Genomic DNA, 16,885 nt, shown 5'->3' with positions numbered 1-16,885 from the left:
TTCGACCATTTGTTACCTTCATCTATAGAATGGAGGGTGCATTCCAAACAAGTAGAATGAAGCACTGATTTGAATTTTTGATTACATCTAGTGAAATTGAAGAGTATTTGTGATATACCTACAGTGAGTAAATTATTACTGATACTGGCTTTTATAAAACAATTCAGTTTTAGAAGTCAAACTTGCATCAAATACACTCAATGTTGTAGGTGGCTTTTCAAACATACCAATGAGTATAATTTTAATTAGGCATCTTTGTTGTAGTCTACAATTTTTGTGCCCTGAAATGGACCTTTGAACCCAAAACCTTGTGAAGTTTAGCAGGTTATCTGCTGAGCCATGGCTGACATTCCAGAGCTAAAGTGTACAATTGCAGTTATATGAAAATTAAACCATAAGAAATAGGAGCAGAAGTAAGGCCATTCAGTCCATCGAGTCCACTCCACCATTCAATCATGGTTGGGCATTTCAACGCCAGTTACCCGCACTCTCCTCTTATCCCTTAATTCCTTGCGAGATGAAGAATTTATCAGTCTTTGCCTTGAAGACATTTAACATCCCAGCCTCCACTGTGCTCCTTGGCAATGAATTCCAGAGGCCCACCACTCTCTGGCTCAATAAATGTCTCCTCATTTCCATTCTAAATTGACCCCATCTAATTCTAAGGCTGTGCCCACGGATCCTAGTATCCACGCCTTTTGGAAACAATTTCCTAGCATCCACTCTTTCTAAGCCATGCATTAACTTCTAAGTTTCTATTAGATCTCCCCTCAATCTTCTAAATTCTAATGATTACAATCCCAGGATCCTCAGTTGTTCATTGTATATTAGGTCTACTGTTCCAGGGATCATCCGTGTGAATCTCTGCTGGACACGCTCCAGTGCCAGTATGTCCTTCCAGAGGTGTGGGGTCCAAAACTGGACACAGTATTCCAAATGGAGCTTAACCAGAGCTTTATAAAATCTCAGTAGCACAACACTGCTTTTAAATTCCAACTTTCTTGCAAAAATATGTCAAGACCAGAAAAATACTGAAAATTATACAGCATCTCAACAACTGATAAAGGAAAATGCAATCTTTTTGTTTTCAAATTCCCAGGATTCAATTTGTTTTTGGTACTTTCAACAAACATTAAACCTGATTAATATCCACTGGTGCAATCATAAAATTCAAATGCTAGCACATTCTTTCATTTTTATTATGCATTATAGACACTTTGGCTGAAAACCTAAACATTGGGAGAAAGTTTGTACTTTGATCAGTAATGCTTTCCCACTCCAATTATATTATAATGAATGATTGCCGGACTAAGAAACAAACCTGACAGATGACTATCATATATCCTGAACAACTGCCAGAGTTGTTCATTCTAAAGTAGTATTTCTAAGTACTTGGAAAAATTACTAGCCAAAATAAATCTTTTGTGCTCCTTGTCAATGTTTTTAATTAACTAAATGTTTTTAATTGTGCATTGTTTTTGGACATTTCTCTCATATGTAGTTGTGATAAATGAATGGTGCTTAGTAAATAATTAATGAATCTGCATTCTCTTGTGACTTACCTACTAGCAAACCTAAGATGATATTACCGGTAAATAAGTTTTTTTTTGTACAACATACTAATGGATTTGCAAAGGAGAGTTCAGAAACTTATTTCAAAACTGCAGCTAGTGTAGAGCACCTACAACCAGATTGTGGCAGTAGGAATAAAGCATGAAATTTAATTTATTGTGTGGTAGAATATAACAGATTTACATTGTAATTTTGCAGTTAATTCATCCTGTGAGTTATACTGACTTATATTTGCCGAACCTACATGTCAACATAACAGCATGGGTTCAGGACAACTGTGTTACACCAACTTAAGAATTGGAACCCAGATGAGAAAATGATATGTATTAGTGTTTTTTTCTGTTCCTTCTGGGACCTCAATGTTGTTTTAATCAAATAAAGTAAAGTATTTTGTGTGGAAGAGTGGAAAAAAAAGACCTTGCTAAATCCATAGCTAAGATACTGAGTTTAGTCTTATAGAATGTAGAACATTCCAGTGCAGTACAGGCCCTTTGACCCTTGATGTTGCGCCAACCTGTGGAACCAATCTGAAGGTCATCTAACCTACACTATTCCATTTTTGTCCATATGCCTATCCAATTATCATTTAAATGCCCTTAAAATTGGCGAGTCTACTACTGTTGTAGGCAGGGCATTCCAAGCCCCTACTACTCTGAGTAAATAAACAACCTCTGACATATGTCCAGATCTAAAACCCCTCAATTTAAAGCTGTGTCTCTTCGTGCTAGCCATAGCCATCTGAGAAAAAAGGCTCTGACTGTCCAACCTATCTAACCCTCTGATTATCTTCTATGTCTCAATTAAGTCACCTCTTAACCTTCTTCTCTCTAACAAAAACAGCCTCAAGTCCCTCAGCCTCTCCTCGTTAGACCTTCCCTCCATACCTGGCAGCATCCTAGTAAATCTCCTCTGAATCCTTTTCAAAGCTTCCACATCCTTCCTATAATGCAGTGACCAGAACTGTACGCAATACTCTAAGTGCGGTCGCACCAGAGTTTTGTACAGCTGCAGCATGATTTCATGTTTCTGAAACTCAGTCCCTCTACCAATAAAAGCTAACACTCTGTATGCCTTCTTAACAACACTACCAACCTGGGAGGCAACTTTCAAGGATCAATGTACCTGGACACAGAGATCTCTCTGCTCATCTTCACTATCAAGAATTTTACCATTAGCCCAGTACTCTGTATTCCTGTTACTCTTTCTGAAGTGAATCACCTCACACTTTTCCGCATTAAACTCCATTTGCCACCTCTCAGCCCAGCTCCATGGTTTATCTATGTCTCTCTGTAACCTACAATATCATTCGACACTATCCACAACTCTATCAACCTTTGTGTCATCTGCAAATTTACCAACCCATCCTTCTATGCCGTCATCCAGATCATTTATAAAAATGACAAATAACAGTGGACCCAAAACAGATCCTTGCAGTATCCCCATTAGTGACTGAACTCCAGGATGAATATTTATCAAAACCCTATCTGAAATTCATATATGCCACATCAACCACTTTACCCTCATCCACCTGTTTGATCACCTTCTCAAAGAACTCACAAACATTTGTGAGGCACGACCTACCCTTCACAGAACCATGTTGACTATCCCTAATCAACTTATTCCTTTCTAGATGATTATAAATCCTATTTCTTATAAGCTTTTCCAACACTTTAACCACAACTGAAGTATGGTTCACACGTCTATAATTTCCAGGGTTGTCTCTACTCCCCTTCTTGAACAAGGGAACCACATTTGCTATCCTCCAGTCTTCTGACACTATTCATGTAGACAATAACAACATAAAAATCAAAGCCAAAGACTCGGCAATCTCCTCCCTGGCTTCCCAGATAAACCTACAATAAATTCCATCTGTCCCAGTGGACATATCTATTTTAAAACTTCCAAAATTGCTAACACCTCCTCCTCAAGTACATCAATCTCATCTAGTCTGGTAACCTGTATCTCAGTATTCTCCTTGACTACATTGTCTTTTTCTAGTGTGAATACTGACAAAAAGTATTCATTTAGCACTTCCCCTATCTCCTCTGACTCCACACACGACTTCCCGCTACTATGCTTGATTGGACTTATCATACTGCCGATTGTTTCAGAGAACAACTCTGGGACACCCGCACCTACCAACCGCATCGCCCCGTGGCTGAACACTTCAACTCTCCCTCCCACTCTGTCAAGGACATGCAGGTCCTGGGCCGCCTCCACCACCAAACCGTTACCACGCGACACTTGGAGGAAGACCACTTCATATTTTGCTTTGAGACCCTGCAATCAAGTGGGATAAATATGGATTTCAACAGTTTCCTCATTTCCACCACTCCCCCCCCCTCAAATGTTATCCCAGTCCCAAGCCTCCAACTTGGTACCGCCCTCCTGACCTGTGGGCGGCACGGTGGCACAGTGGTTAGCACTGTTGCCTCACAGCGCCAGAGATCCGGGTTCAATTCCCGCCTCAGGCGACTAACTGTGTGGAGTTTGCACATTCTCCCTGTGTCTGCGTGGGTTTCCTCCGGGTGCTCCGGTTTCCTCCCACAGTCCAAAGATGTGCAGGTCAGGTGAATTGGCCATGCTAAATTGCCCATAGTGTTAGGTAAGGGGTAAGTGTAGGGGTATGGGTGGGTTGCGCTTCAGCGGGGCGGTGTGGACTTGTTGGGTCGAAGGGCCTGTTTCCACACTGTAAGTAATCTAATCTAATGTCCATTACCTTTCCCATCCATCTGCTCCAACCTATCACCTTCTCCCTCACCTCTATCTCCTTATCACATTCTCAGCTACCTTCCTCTCCCCACCCCCCTCCCACTTATCTTTCGACCCACAAACCTCATTCCTCAAGCAGGGCTTATGCCCGAAACATCAATTCTCCTGCTCCTCGGGTGCTGCCTGACCTGCTGTGCTTTTCCAGCACCACACTCTTGACCCTGATCTCCAGCATCTGCAGTCCTCATTTTCTCCTAATCTTACTCTCGTCATTTTTTTATTCATGAAATATAAAACCTTAGGGTTTTCCTTGATCCCAACCGCCAATGTCTTCTCATGTCCCCTCCTGGCTCTTCTTAGCTGTTGTTTTTTGGTCTTTGCTGGCTATCGTTTAACTCTGAAGCACCCTAACTGAGCCATCACATCTCATCTTTACATAAGCCACCTTCTTCCTCTTGACAAGGTTAGGCCATTGTTGGAATATTGCATGCAATTCTGGTCTCCTACCTATCGGAAAGATGTTGTGAAACTTGAAAGGATTCAGAAAAGATTTACAAGGGTGTTGCCAGGGTTGGAGGATTTGAGCTATAGGGAGAGGCTGAACAGGCTGGGGCTGTTTTCCCTGGAGCGTCAGAGGCTGAGGGGTGACCTTATAGAGGTTTACAAAATTATTAGGGGCATAGATAGGATAAATAGACAAAGTCTTTTCCCTGTGGTCGGGGAGTCCATAACTAGAGGGCATAGGTTTAGGGTGAGAGGGGAAAGATATAAAAGAGACCTAAGGGGCAACTTTTTCACGCAGAGGGTGGTACGTGTATGTAATGAGCTGCCAGTGGATGTGGTGGAGGCTGGTACAATTGCAACATTTAAAGTGGTATTTGGTTGGGTATATGAATAGGAAGGGTTTGGAGGGAGATGGGCCGGGAGTTGGCAGGTGGGACTAGATTGGGTTGGGATATCTGGTCAGCGTGGACAGGTTGGACCGAAGGGTCTGTTTCCATGCTGTACATCTCTATGACTCTATGACAAGAGATTCAGCATCCTTAGTAAACCATGTGTCCTGCACTTGACAACTTCCTCCCTACCTGACAGGTACATACTTATCAAGGACCCGCAGTACCAATACACATTTCAATTGTGCCCATCCCTGCAGTTTCCTTCCTTATCCTGTGTATCCCAAATCTTGCCTAATTGCATCATAATTGCCTTTGCCAGCTATAACTCATGCCCTGTGGTATATCCCTATCCTTTTCCATCACTACCGTAAGTATAACCGAATTGTGGTCGCTATCACCAAAGTGCTCATTTACCTTCAATCTAACACTTGGCTGGGTCATGACCCAGCACCAGATCTGATGCGGCCTTGCTCCTTGTTGGCTTGTCTACATTCTGTGTCAGGAAACCATCCTGCACACATTGGACAAAAACCGACCCATTTAAAGTACTTAAACTATAGTATTCCCAGTCAATATTTGGAAAGTTAAAGTCTCCCATAACAACTGCTCTGTTACCCTCGCTCCTATTGAGGATCATCTATGCTATCCTATTCTCTACATCTTTGCAACTTTTTGGAGGCCTATAGAAAACTCTCAACAGGTAACCTCTCCTTTCCTATTTGTAATCTCAGCCCATACTACCTCAGTAGACGAGTGCTTAAACATCCTTTCTGCAACTGTAATACTGTCCTTGACTAACAGTGGCATCTTTTATCATTTTCTCTGTTCTTACTGAAACATCTAAATCCTAGAACCTGCAGTAACCATTCCTGTCCCTGCTCTACCTATATCTCTGAAATGGCCACAACATCGAAATCCCAGGTACCAACCTACGCTGCAAATTCACCTACCTTATTCTGGATGCTCCAGGCATTGAAATAGACACACTTTGGCTCCATGCTATAGGGTGTGCTGTGGCGCTAGTGACAAAATTGTCAGATTCACTGCAATATACTTGGTATTAAAAGCTTCAATCTGCAATTTGAGAGGGAGTGGGTACAATCTGAAGTGACAATATTTCAGTTGAATAAAGGGAAATATGGAGCTATGAGGGAGCAACTGGCCAAAGTTCAATGGTTTAATACCTTAACAGGGAAGACCGTGGAGGAACAATGGCGGATATTTCTGTGTATAATGCAGAAGATGCAGGATCAGTTCATTCCGAAAAGGAAGAAAGATCCCAGGAGGAGACATGGGCGGCCGTGGCTGACAAGGGAAGTAAAGAAACATATAAGGTTAAAAGAGAAAAAGTATAACTTAGCGAAGATAAGCGGGAAAACTGAGGACTGGGAAGCTTTTAAAGAACAACAGAGGATTAGTAAGAAGGAAATACGCAGAGAAAAAATGAGGTACGAAGGTAAACTGGCCAAGAATATAAAGGAGGATAGTAAAAGCTATTTTAGGTATGTCCAAGGCAAAAAAATGGTTAGGACAAAAATTGGGCCCTTGAAGACAGAAGCAGGGGAATATATTACTGGGAACGAAGAAATGGCAGAGGAATTAAATGGGTACTTCAGATCTGTGTTCACTGGGGAAGACACAAGCAATCTCCCTGAGGTAACAGTGGCTGAAGGACCTGAACTTAAGGGAATTTCTATTTGCCAGGATTTGGTGTTGGAGAGACTGTTAGGTCTGAAGGTTGATAAGTCTCCGGGACCTGATGGCCTGCATCCCAGGGTACTGAAAGAGGTGGCTCGGGAAATCGTGGATGCTCTGGTGATTATTTTCCAGAGTTCAATAGAATCGGGGTTGGTTCCTGAGGATTGGAGGGCGGCTAATGTTGTGCCACTTTTTAAGAAGGGTGGGCGGGAGAAAGCAGGAAATTATAGACCAGTTAGTCTGACCTCAGTGGTGGGAAAGATGCTGGAGTCTATTATAAAGGATGAAATTACGGCACATCTGGATAATAGTAACAGGATAGGACAGAGTCAGCATGGATTTATGAAGGGGAAATCATGCTTGACTAATCTTCTTGAATTTTTTGAGGATGTAACTCGGAAGATGGACGAGGGAGATCCAGTGGATGTAGTGTACCTGGACTTTCAGAAAGCTTTTGATAAAGTCCCACACAAGAGGTTAGTGAGTAAAATTAGGGCGCACGGGATTGGGGGCAAAGTACTAGATTGGATAGAGAATTGGTTGGCTAATAGGAAACAAAGGGTAGTGATTAACGGCTCCATTTCGAAATGGCAGGCAGTGACCAGTGGGGTACCGCAGGGATCCGTGCTGGGACCGCAGCTTTTTACAATATATGTAAATGATATAGAAGATGGTATCAGCAATAACATTAGCAAATTTGCTGATGACACAAAGCTAGGTGGTAGGGTGAAATGTGATGAGGATGTTAGGGGATTACAGGGTGACCTGGACAAGTTAGGTGAGTGGGCAGATGCATGGCAGATGCAGTTTAATGTGGATAAATGTCTGGTTATCCACTTTGGTGGCAAGAACAGGAAGGCAGATTACTACCTCAATGGTATCAAATTAGGTAAAGGGGCTGTTCAGAGAGATCTGGGTGTTCTTGTCCACCAGTCAATGAAGGCAAGCATGCAGGTACAGCAGGTCGTGAAGAAGGCTAATAGCATGCTGGCCTTCATAACAAGAGGGATTGAGTATAGAAGCAAAGAGGTGCTTCTGCAGCTGTACAGGGCCCTGGTGAGACCACACCTGGAGTACTGTGTACAGTTCTGGTCTCCAAATTTGAGGAAAGACATTCTGGCTATTGAGGGAGTGCAGCGTAGGTTCACGAGGTCAATTCCTGGAATGGCAGGATTGCCTTACACGGAAAGACTGAAGCGACTGGGCTTGTATACCCTTGAGTTTAGAAGACTGAGAGGGGATCTGATTGAAACATATAGGCTTATGAAAGGACTGGACACTCTGGCAGGAGGGAACATATTTCCGTTGATGGGGGAGTGCCGAACCAGAGGACACAACTTAAAAATACGGGGTAGACCATTTAGGACAGAGATGAGGAGAAACTACTTCACCCAGAGAGTGGTGGCTGTGTGGAATGCTCTGCCCCAGAGGGCAGTGGAGGCCCAGTCTCTGGATTCTTTTAAGAAAGAATTGGATAGAGCTCTTAAAGATAGTGGAGTCAAGGGGTATGGAGATAAGGCTGGAACAGGATACTGATTAGGAATGATCAGCCATGATCATATTGAATGGCGGTGCAGGCTCGAAGGGCAGAATGGCCTACTCCTGCATCTATTGTCTATTGTCTATTGTCTATTGTCTATTGTCTATTGTCTAAATTTGCAAAAAAAGTCTTGCAGAGAAAGTTATGGAGTTGATAACATTTATGAATAAAATGGGACAAGCTAGAGAATGGCTGAGGGTTCTTGAATGAGGGCATAATGACAATATTAAACATTAGAGATTGAGGAGGACGGAGCAGAGGAACCAAACACTCTTGCGTTGTTGAAGCTGCAGTTATTCCAGACCTGCATTCCATTACTTAAAAACTGAAAGAATTGCAAATGCTGGAAATCAGAAGCAAAACGAAAAATTTCTGGAAAATCTCAGCTCATCTGGTAACAACTGTGGAGAGAAAGCAAAGTTAACCTTTCCGGTCCAGTGACCCTTTGGAATTGTTGGTAGCGAGGAAAAAGTATTTTATGCAGAAAATGGAGAGGAGGGTAAGCAGTAAATGATAGTTGGAGATCAAACCTAAAGAGAGAGAAGAACAGTTGGACAGACAAAGGAATGGATAACGGTCAGCCTAGGAGAATGAATGGCTGCTGATGGAGACCATTAGTGGCTATCAATGGGTAGTGTTTAATAACAGACCATGTTATAACAAGGATCATATTATTTATCCTCAGGCACGGACGGGGTTCGAACCCGCGATCTTCGGTTTACGAGACCGACGCCTTACCACTTGGCCACCGTGCCTGCGCTACTTAAAGGATCATATTATTTATCCTCAGGCACCATGTTGTGAAATACACTCGGTACCACAGCCACATTTGCTTCCTCAGTGCATGCCTCCGTAACCAGCTCATCCCACACGGACTCCGGACCACCTTTAAACCAGCAGAGTTCGGACCCGAACAGGACAAACAGTACAGACTACAGATTCAAAAACACCAGCAATTGTTCTCCTTCAAGATCCTCCGCTCCACGCTTGCAGCAATGCACCGGCACCTAACCTCTCTACAGTCAGCCCTGCCTCAGCTGAGGGCCACACTCTCTCAGAATTGCAAAGGACCCACTCTGTACTACATCCTCAGGAGAATTCATTCTCTCAACAAACAGTATTTCAATTCCATCTCAAACATCAAAAACTGTAAGTACAACAAACTTTTATCACCCACCTCCATAACCAGCGCTCCTCAAACAATCCAGAAGATTCCCCTGGCCTCGGAAATGCCATTAGCCATGCGGCTGACGCAGCTACCACCCCCACGCTGAGTGATGATGTCACTTCCGCCCCCATCATGGCCACACCCACAGCCACTTCCAGCCCTCACATCATCGCTGATGCCACACGCTCAGTGACTTCCGCCACCCGTACTGCCATGATCAGCATCACTTCCGCCCCCACCAGCGCCACTCATCTGCATTCTGCTGACACGCCCCCCACAGACCCCACTATCACTATCCCCACACCCCAGAACCCCGGGGGCAACATTACCCCAGCTCATGCCTCCACCCCCATTCCCCCCACCATCACACCCACTCCAGGTACTGGCTCCGACCCCACTCCCAGCTCCACACCCACACCAGATCCCAGCTCCTGGCCCTGCTGAGTTTTCACCATCCCTCCAGACCTCCCACTCACTGAGGACGAACGATCAGTCCTCAGCAAAGGACTCACCTTCATCCCCCTCCGTCCACGCATCAATGAATTTAATACACGACGTGACATCGAACAATTCTTCCGTCGCCTCCACCTCCGAGCTTACTTTCACAATCAGGACTCCTGCCCACCTTCCGAGGACCCCTTCGCCCACCTCCAACACACTGCATCCACCTGGACACCCCGCGCTGGCCTATTACCTGCCCTCGACTTCTTCATTTCCAACTGCCGCCGGGACATTAACCGCCTCAACCTGTCGTCCCCCCTCCCCCACTCCAACCTCTCACCCTCACAACGTGCAGCCCTCCAATCCCTCTGCTCCAATCCCAACCTCACCATCTAGCCAGAGGATAAAGGGGGCGCAGTGGTAGTCTGACGCACTGACCTCTACACCGCTGAAGCCAAACGCCAACTCGAGGACACCTCTTCCTACTGCTCCCTCGACCATGACCCCACCCCCCATCACCAAACCATCATCTCCCAGACCATACAGAACCTCATCACCTCAGGAGATCTCCCACCCACAGCTTCCAACCTCATAGTCCGGGAACCCCGCACTGCCCGGTTCTACCTCCTTCCCAAGATCCACAAGCCTGACCACCCTGGCCGACCCATTGTCTCAGCATGCTCCTGCCCCACTGAACTCATCTCTACCTACCTTGACACTGTCCTATCCCCCCTAGTCCAGGAACTCCCCAAATACGTTCGAGACACCACCCACGCCCTCCACCTCCTCCAAGACTTCTGTTTCCATGGCCCCCAACGCCTTATCTTCACCATGGATATCCAATCCCTCTACACCTCCATTCGCCATGACCAGGGCCTCCAACCCCTCCATTTTTTCCTCTCCAGACGTCCCCAACAGTACCCTTCCACTGACACTCTCATTCGTTAGGCCAAACTGGTCCTCACCCTTAACAATTTCTCCTTTGAATCCTCCCACTTCCTCCAGACCAAAGGCGTAGCCATGGGCACATGTATTGGCCCCAGCTATGCCTGTCTCTTTGTTGGCTATGTAGAACAGTTGATCTTCCGTAATTACACCGGCACCACTCCCCACCTCTTCCTCCGCTACATTGATGACTGCATTGGCGCCACCTCGTGCTCCCGCGAGGAGGTTGAGCAATTCATCAACTTTACCAACACATTTCACCCTGACCTTAAATTTACCTGGACCATCTCTGACACCTCGCTCCCCTTCCTGGACCTCTCCATCTCCATTAGTGACGACCGACTTGACACTGACATTTTTTACAAACCCACCGACACCCATAGCTACCTGGATTACACCTCTTCCCACCCTATCTCTTGCAAAAATGCCATCCCGTATTCCCAATTTCTCCGCCTCCGCCGTATCTGCTCCCAGGAGGACCAGTTCCACCATAGAACACACCAGATAGCCTCCTTCTTTAGAGACCACAATTTCCCTTCCCACGTGGTTAAAGATGCCCTCCAACGCATCTCATCCACATCCCGCACCTCCGCCCTCAGACCCCACCCCTCCAACCATAACATGGACAGAACGCCCCTGGTGCTCACCTTCCACCCTACAAACCTTCGCATAAACCAAATCATCCGCCGACATTTCCGCCACCTCCAAAACGACCCCACCACCAGGGATATATTTCCCTCCCCACCCCTTTCCGCCTTCCGCAAAGACTGTTCCCTCCGTGACTACCTGGTCAGGTCCACACCTCCCTACGACCCACCCTCCCATTCTGGCACTTTCCCCTGCCACCGCAGGAACTGTAAAACCTGTGCGCACACCTCCTCCCTCACCTCTATCCAAGGCCCTAAAGGAGCCTTCCACATCCATCAAAGTTTTACCTGCACATCCACGAATATCATTTATTTTATCCGTTGCTCCCGTTGTGGTCTCCTCTACATTGGGGAGACTGGGCGCCTCCTAGCAGAGCACTTTCGCGAACATCTCCGAGACACCCGCACCAATCAACCAAACCGCCCCGTGGCCCAACATTTCAACTCCCCCTCCCACTCTGCCGAGGACATGGAGGTCCTGGGCCTCCTTCACCACTGCTCCTCACCACCAGACGCCTGGAGGAAGAACGCCTCATCTTCCGCCTCGGAACACTTCAACCCCAGGGCATCAATGTGGACTTCAACAGCTTCCTCATTTCCCCTTCCCCCACCTCATCCTAGTTTCAAACTTCCAGCTCAGCACTGTCTCCTTGACTTGTCCGGACTTGTCCGACCTGCCTATCTTCTTTTCCACCTATCCACTCCACCCTCTCCTCCTTGACCTATCACCTTCATCTCCTCCCCCACTCACCCATTGTACTCTATGCTACTCTCTCCCCACCCCCACCCTCCTCTAGCTTATCTCTCCACGCTTCAGGCCTTTGTTCCTGATGAAGGGCTTTTGCCCGAAACGTCGATTTCGCTGCTCGTTGGATGCTGCCTGAACTGCTGTGCTCTTCCAGCACCACTAATCCAGTATTTGGTTTTCAGCATCTGCAGTCATTGTTTTTACCATGTTATAACAAGGCCTGGTCTGTTAGGGCTTGGGTAAGGATATGGCAAAAGGTGCCTTAAGCCTGAAATCGTTGAACTCAATATTGAGTCCAGAAGGCTGTGGAGTACTCAAGTGGAAAATGACGTGCTGTACTTCTAACTTGCACTGAGCTTCACTGGAGCATTGCAGCAAACCTGAGATAGAGATGGTGGCAGGGAACATAGTGGTGAATTGATGTGGCAGACAACTGAAAGGTCAAGGTCTTTTTTTCTATATGGACAGAAAGGAGGTATTCTATGAAGTGGTCACCTGGTTTACGCTTTGTTTCCCCAATGTGGAGGAGTCCACATTGTGAGCAGTGAATGCAGTAGACTAGATCGAGTGAAGTGCAGATAAAATTCTGCTTCACCTGGAAGGTATGTTTGGGTCCTTGGATACTGAGAAGGGAGCAAGTAAATGGGAAGTTTTTGCACCTTCTGATATTCCAAGGGACGAGGCTGTGGGGTGGGTGGAGGGGGTGGGGGGGGGGGGGGTAGTGTTAGGAGTGAAGGAAGGGTGGACTAAGGTGGCCTGGAGGGAACGATCCTTGCAGAAGGCTAGGAGGGAAGGGGAATATGTGGCTGGAGGTGGCAGAAGTGGTGGCTAATGATCCTCTGGATGTGGATGCGATGCAATGCTAGGTTAAAACAAGAGGCATTCTGGATTAGTGGTGCTGGAAGAGCACAGCAGTTCAGGCAGCATCCAAGTAGCTTCAAAATCGACGTTTCGGGCAAAAGCCCTTCATCTTATTCCTGATGAAGGGCTTTTGCCCGAAACGTCGATTTCGCTGCTCCTTGGATGCTGCCTGAACTGCTGTGCTCTTCCAGCACCACTAATCCAGAATCTGGATTCCAGCATCTGCAGTCATTGTTTTTACCTCTAAAACAAGAGGCACCCTATTGCTGTTGTATCCATTTTTCCAGTTCCTCCATCTCTGTCGCATCTGTTCTGATGATACCAACTTCGATGTTTTCTGAGAGATGATTCTGGAAGGTTGCTGAGGCAGTATTAAGATTTGAAAGCTCCCTACCTAATCTAATGCACCAACTCCCAGAAGACCAAGGGTAGAAAGCTGCCTTCATCTGGGTGTCACTGATCAATGGTTCATGAATAACAGCCAAGGAAGCCATCCACATCTATGCCTATGAACAATGCATTGTGAAGGACATTTAAATAATCTGGCCAATTTTGCTATTGTCCTTTATTCATTCCTTAACTGTTTATTTGTTTGTCTGACTTTTTTGTGGATGGGGCTGAAAACAATGCTTCAGGTTTAAAGCACAGACATTAATTGGCTTAATTTGTTGTTTAACATTCTCTCTGCTAATGTCCGTTTGTATTTAATAAATTGCTAAGTCTTTTGTTTAAGGTACAAAACTGGCTTTTGGAAATTAATTATTGAAACAGTCTGGAACTGGTAATTTAAAAAGTTTGGTTAGGAATCATTGGAGTGATTCTTTGGGGGTCTTCACTTTAGTTTTACTGTGTGGTGAGTACAGAGGTAGGGTGCAATTGTTTGGATGTCTATCTGTATTGGAACAAAAGAAACTGGGACAATAGCTTGGGCTCCATCCTCGTGTGTAGATTCCCTACATTGCAGAAACAGGCCCTTCAGCCCAACAAGTCCACACTGGCCTTTCAATGAGTAACCCATCCCCCTATCACTATGGGCAATTTAGCATGACCAAATCACCTGAATTGCACATCGTTGAACTGTGGGAGAAAACCCATACAGCCACAGGGAGAATGTGCAAACTATACACAGACAGTCACCTGAGGCTGGAATTGAACCTGGGTCCCTGGCACTACGAGACTGCAGTGCTAACCACTTAGCCACTGTGCCACCATGCCACCAAGTTAGTAGGTAGTAACCTAGGAAGTGTCCTCCAAAGATGTTCACGAATTTTATCATGAGCCAAGAAGCTGACAATTGTGCTTGTTAAAAAAAAAACCGTGAGATGAAAGGAGATAAAAAGTTTTTTTTAGTGAATCAGATACTCTCCTAAATTTAGATGTCTGTCTGTTGTGGGCTGTGAGTCATCAGTTCAGGTTGTAATCCCTTTCTCTATCTGAAGGCGTCAATGATTTATCAGGTGAAGTGCCATTTCATTGTTTTTTGTTCTCATTTTGTGCTGCCATATCCCACTTTAGGGACTTTGTTGAGTGTCATAAAAAGAACATCTAAATACAAGTACATTCATCAAGAAACTACATCCTGCATGCAGTAGGCTGTGATAGCATGTGTAAGATTCCTCAGTTCTGTCTCAAAATATGGTGTCCCTACTGGAAGTGGAAGATTATAGTTCCATAATTATAGGTGTAAGCCTTTTCCTTTACTGATTTTGTGACTTAATTTAAGCTAAAGTTCATCCTTTTGCAATCACCACTCTGTTGGAAAGTAATGAATGCTCAATTCAAAGCAGTTGGACTGGAGTTGTTAGCATCATCAGTTTTCTGTTTTGGGTGCCTGCTTAAGACCAGGAGAATTCTGCTACCCTTGTCCAGGGTCCCAGGTTCGATTCTGGCTTCGGGCGACTGTCTGTGTGGAGTTTGCACATTCTCCCCGTGGATTTCCTCCGGGTGCTCCAGTTTCCTCCCACAGTCCAAAAAAGTGCAGGTTAGGTGAATTGGCCATGCTAAATTGCCCATAATATTAGGTGCTTTAGTCAGAGGGAAATAGGTCTGGGTGGGTTACTCTTCAGAGGGTTGGTGTGGACTGGTTGGGGCTGAAGGGCCTGTTTTCACACTGTAGGGAACCTAATCTTCAGCTGAAAAGTTAAACAAAAGTAACTTGTTAAGTGCTTTCAGAAAAACAAACTGAACAAGCTGTGGTTGTTTCTGCAAGAGTTCAGATGAGCAAGATGCGATTGGAGTGCAAGCATTCCTGAATGATCTTGGCAAAATGGACGTGGAAAGTATGTATTCAAGGTTAAGAGATAGGTCACTATTTCAGAATAAGGGAAACACATTTGAGACTGAGGTGAGGAGGGATTTCTTTATTCCATGTACGATGATTCTTTGAAATTCTGTACTCTAAATTCTGTAGAAGTTCAGTAATTAAGCATGTTTAAGACAGTAATTATTACATTTCTGGAAATTGATAACTTTAAGAAATAGTATGGGAAAGAAAGATCAGCCCTGGTCTACTTAAATGGTGACTGGTCTACTCCTGTTCCTACATTCCTGGATAAGCTTTATAAAAAATTAGACTATTTTTATTGACGCAAATAAGATTTAGAAGATGATCTACATAGAGTCATAGAGATGTACAGCATGGAAACAGACCCTTCAATCCAACCCATCCATGCCGACCAGATATCTCAACCCAATATAGTCCCACCTGCCAGCACCCGGCCCATATCCCTCCAAACCCTTCCTATTCATATACCCATCCAAATGCCGCTTAAATGTTGCAATTGTACCAGCCTCCACCACATCCACTGGCAGCTCATTCCATACACATACCACCCTCTGCGTGAAAAAGTTGCCCCTTAGTTCTCTTTTATATCTTTCCCCTCTCACCCTAAACCTATGCCCTCTGGTTCTGGACTCCCCGACCACAGGGAAAAGACTTTGTCTATTTATCCTATCCATGCCCCTCATAATTTTGTAAACCTCTATAAGGTCACCCTTCAGCCTCCAACTCTCCAAGGAAAACAGCCCCAGCATTTTCAGCCTCTCCCTGTAGCTCAAATCCTCCAAACCTGGCAACATCCTTGTAAATCTTTTCTAAACCTTTTCAAGTTTCACAACATCCTTCCAATAGGAAGGAGACCAGAATTGCACGCAATATTCCAACAGCGAACTAACCAATATCCTGTACAGCCGCAACATGACCTCCCAACTCCTGTACTCAATACTCTGACCAATAAAGGAAGGCATACCAAACGCCTTCTTCACTGTAAGCATTCATCATTATAGAGGAAGGGAATATTACTTCATGTTTACTTTTGTTGAATATATATGAGAATTCTGGGCCATAATATTTCTCCCAGGCTTTGTGGCACTTTTTCTATATCCCCTGCATAAGCCCGCCCAGGAAGCCAAGAAGGGTGACAAATATACAATGTTCAAAGGGTTTTGTCTTATGATCTTATGGTTCCACTGCAACTGGAAACCAACTTTCTGAGACTAGACTTAAGGAGGAGTTTACTCAGTTTCAGTTTTCCTGTTTGTGATATGAGAGTACTGGATGGTCCTAGTGGATAATTAAGGTTGGAAACAGAAAATTATCCTGAAGAGTGAAAATATTCAATGCAAATATTTCATATTGTGTCGAAAGGTTTTTGACAA

General features: G+C 45.0%; 1 non-coding gene across 1 annotated transcript; it reads right to left on the bottom strand.

The window, feature by feature from the left end:
• Window positions 1-9,101: 9,101 nt before the first annotated feature.
• Window positions 9,102-9,173, bottom strand: trnat-cgu (transfer RNA threonine (anticodon CGU)). Its single transcript has one exon. It is a non-coding gene; the product is annotated as a tRNA-Thr (tRNA).
• Window positions 9,174-16,885: the final 7,712 nt, after the last annotated feature.

The sequence above is a fragment of the Chiloscyllium punctatum genome, chromosome 10 (genome assembly GCF_047496795.1).
Source record: "Chiloscyllium punctatum isolate Juve2018m chromosome 10, sChiPun1.3, whole genome shotgun sequence".
Taxonomy (NCBI): domain Eukaryota; kingdom Metazoa; phylum Chordata; class Chondrichthyes; order Orectolobiformes; family Hemiscylliidae; genus Chiloscyllium; species Chiloscyllium punctatum.
This window is presented reverse-complemented; position numbering and strand designations above follow the sequence as displayed.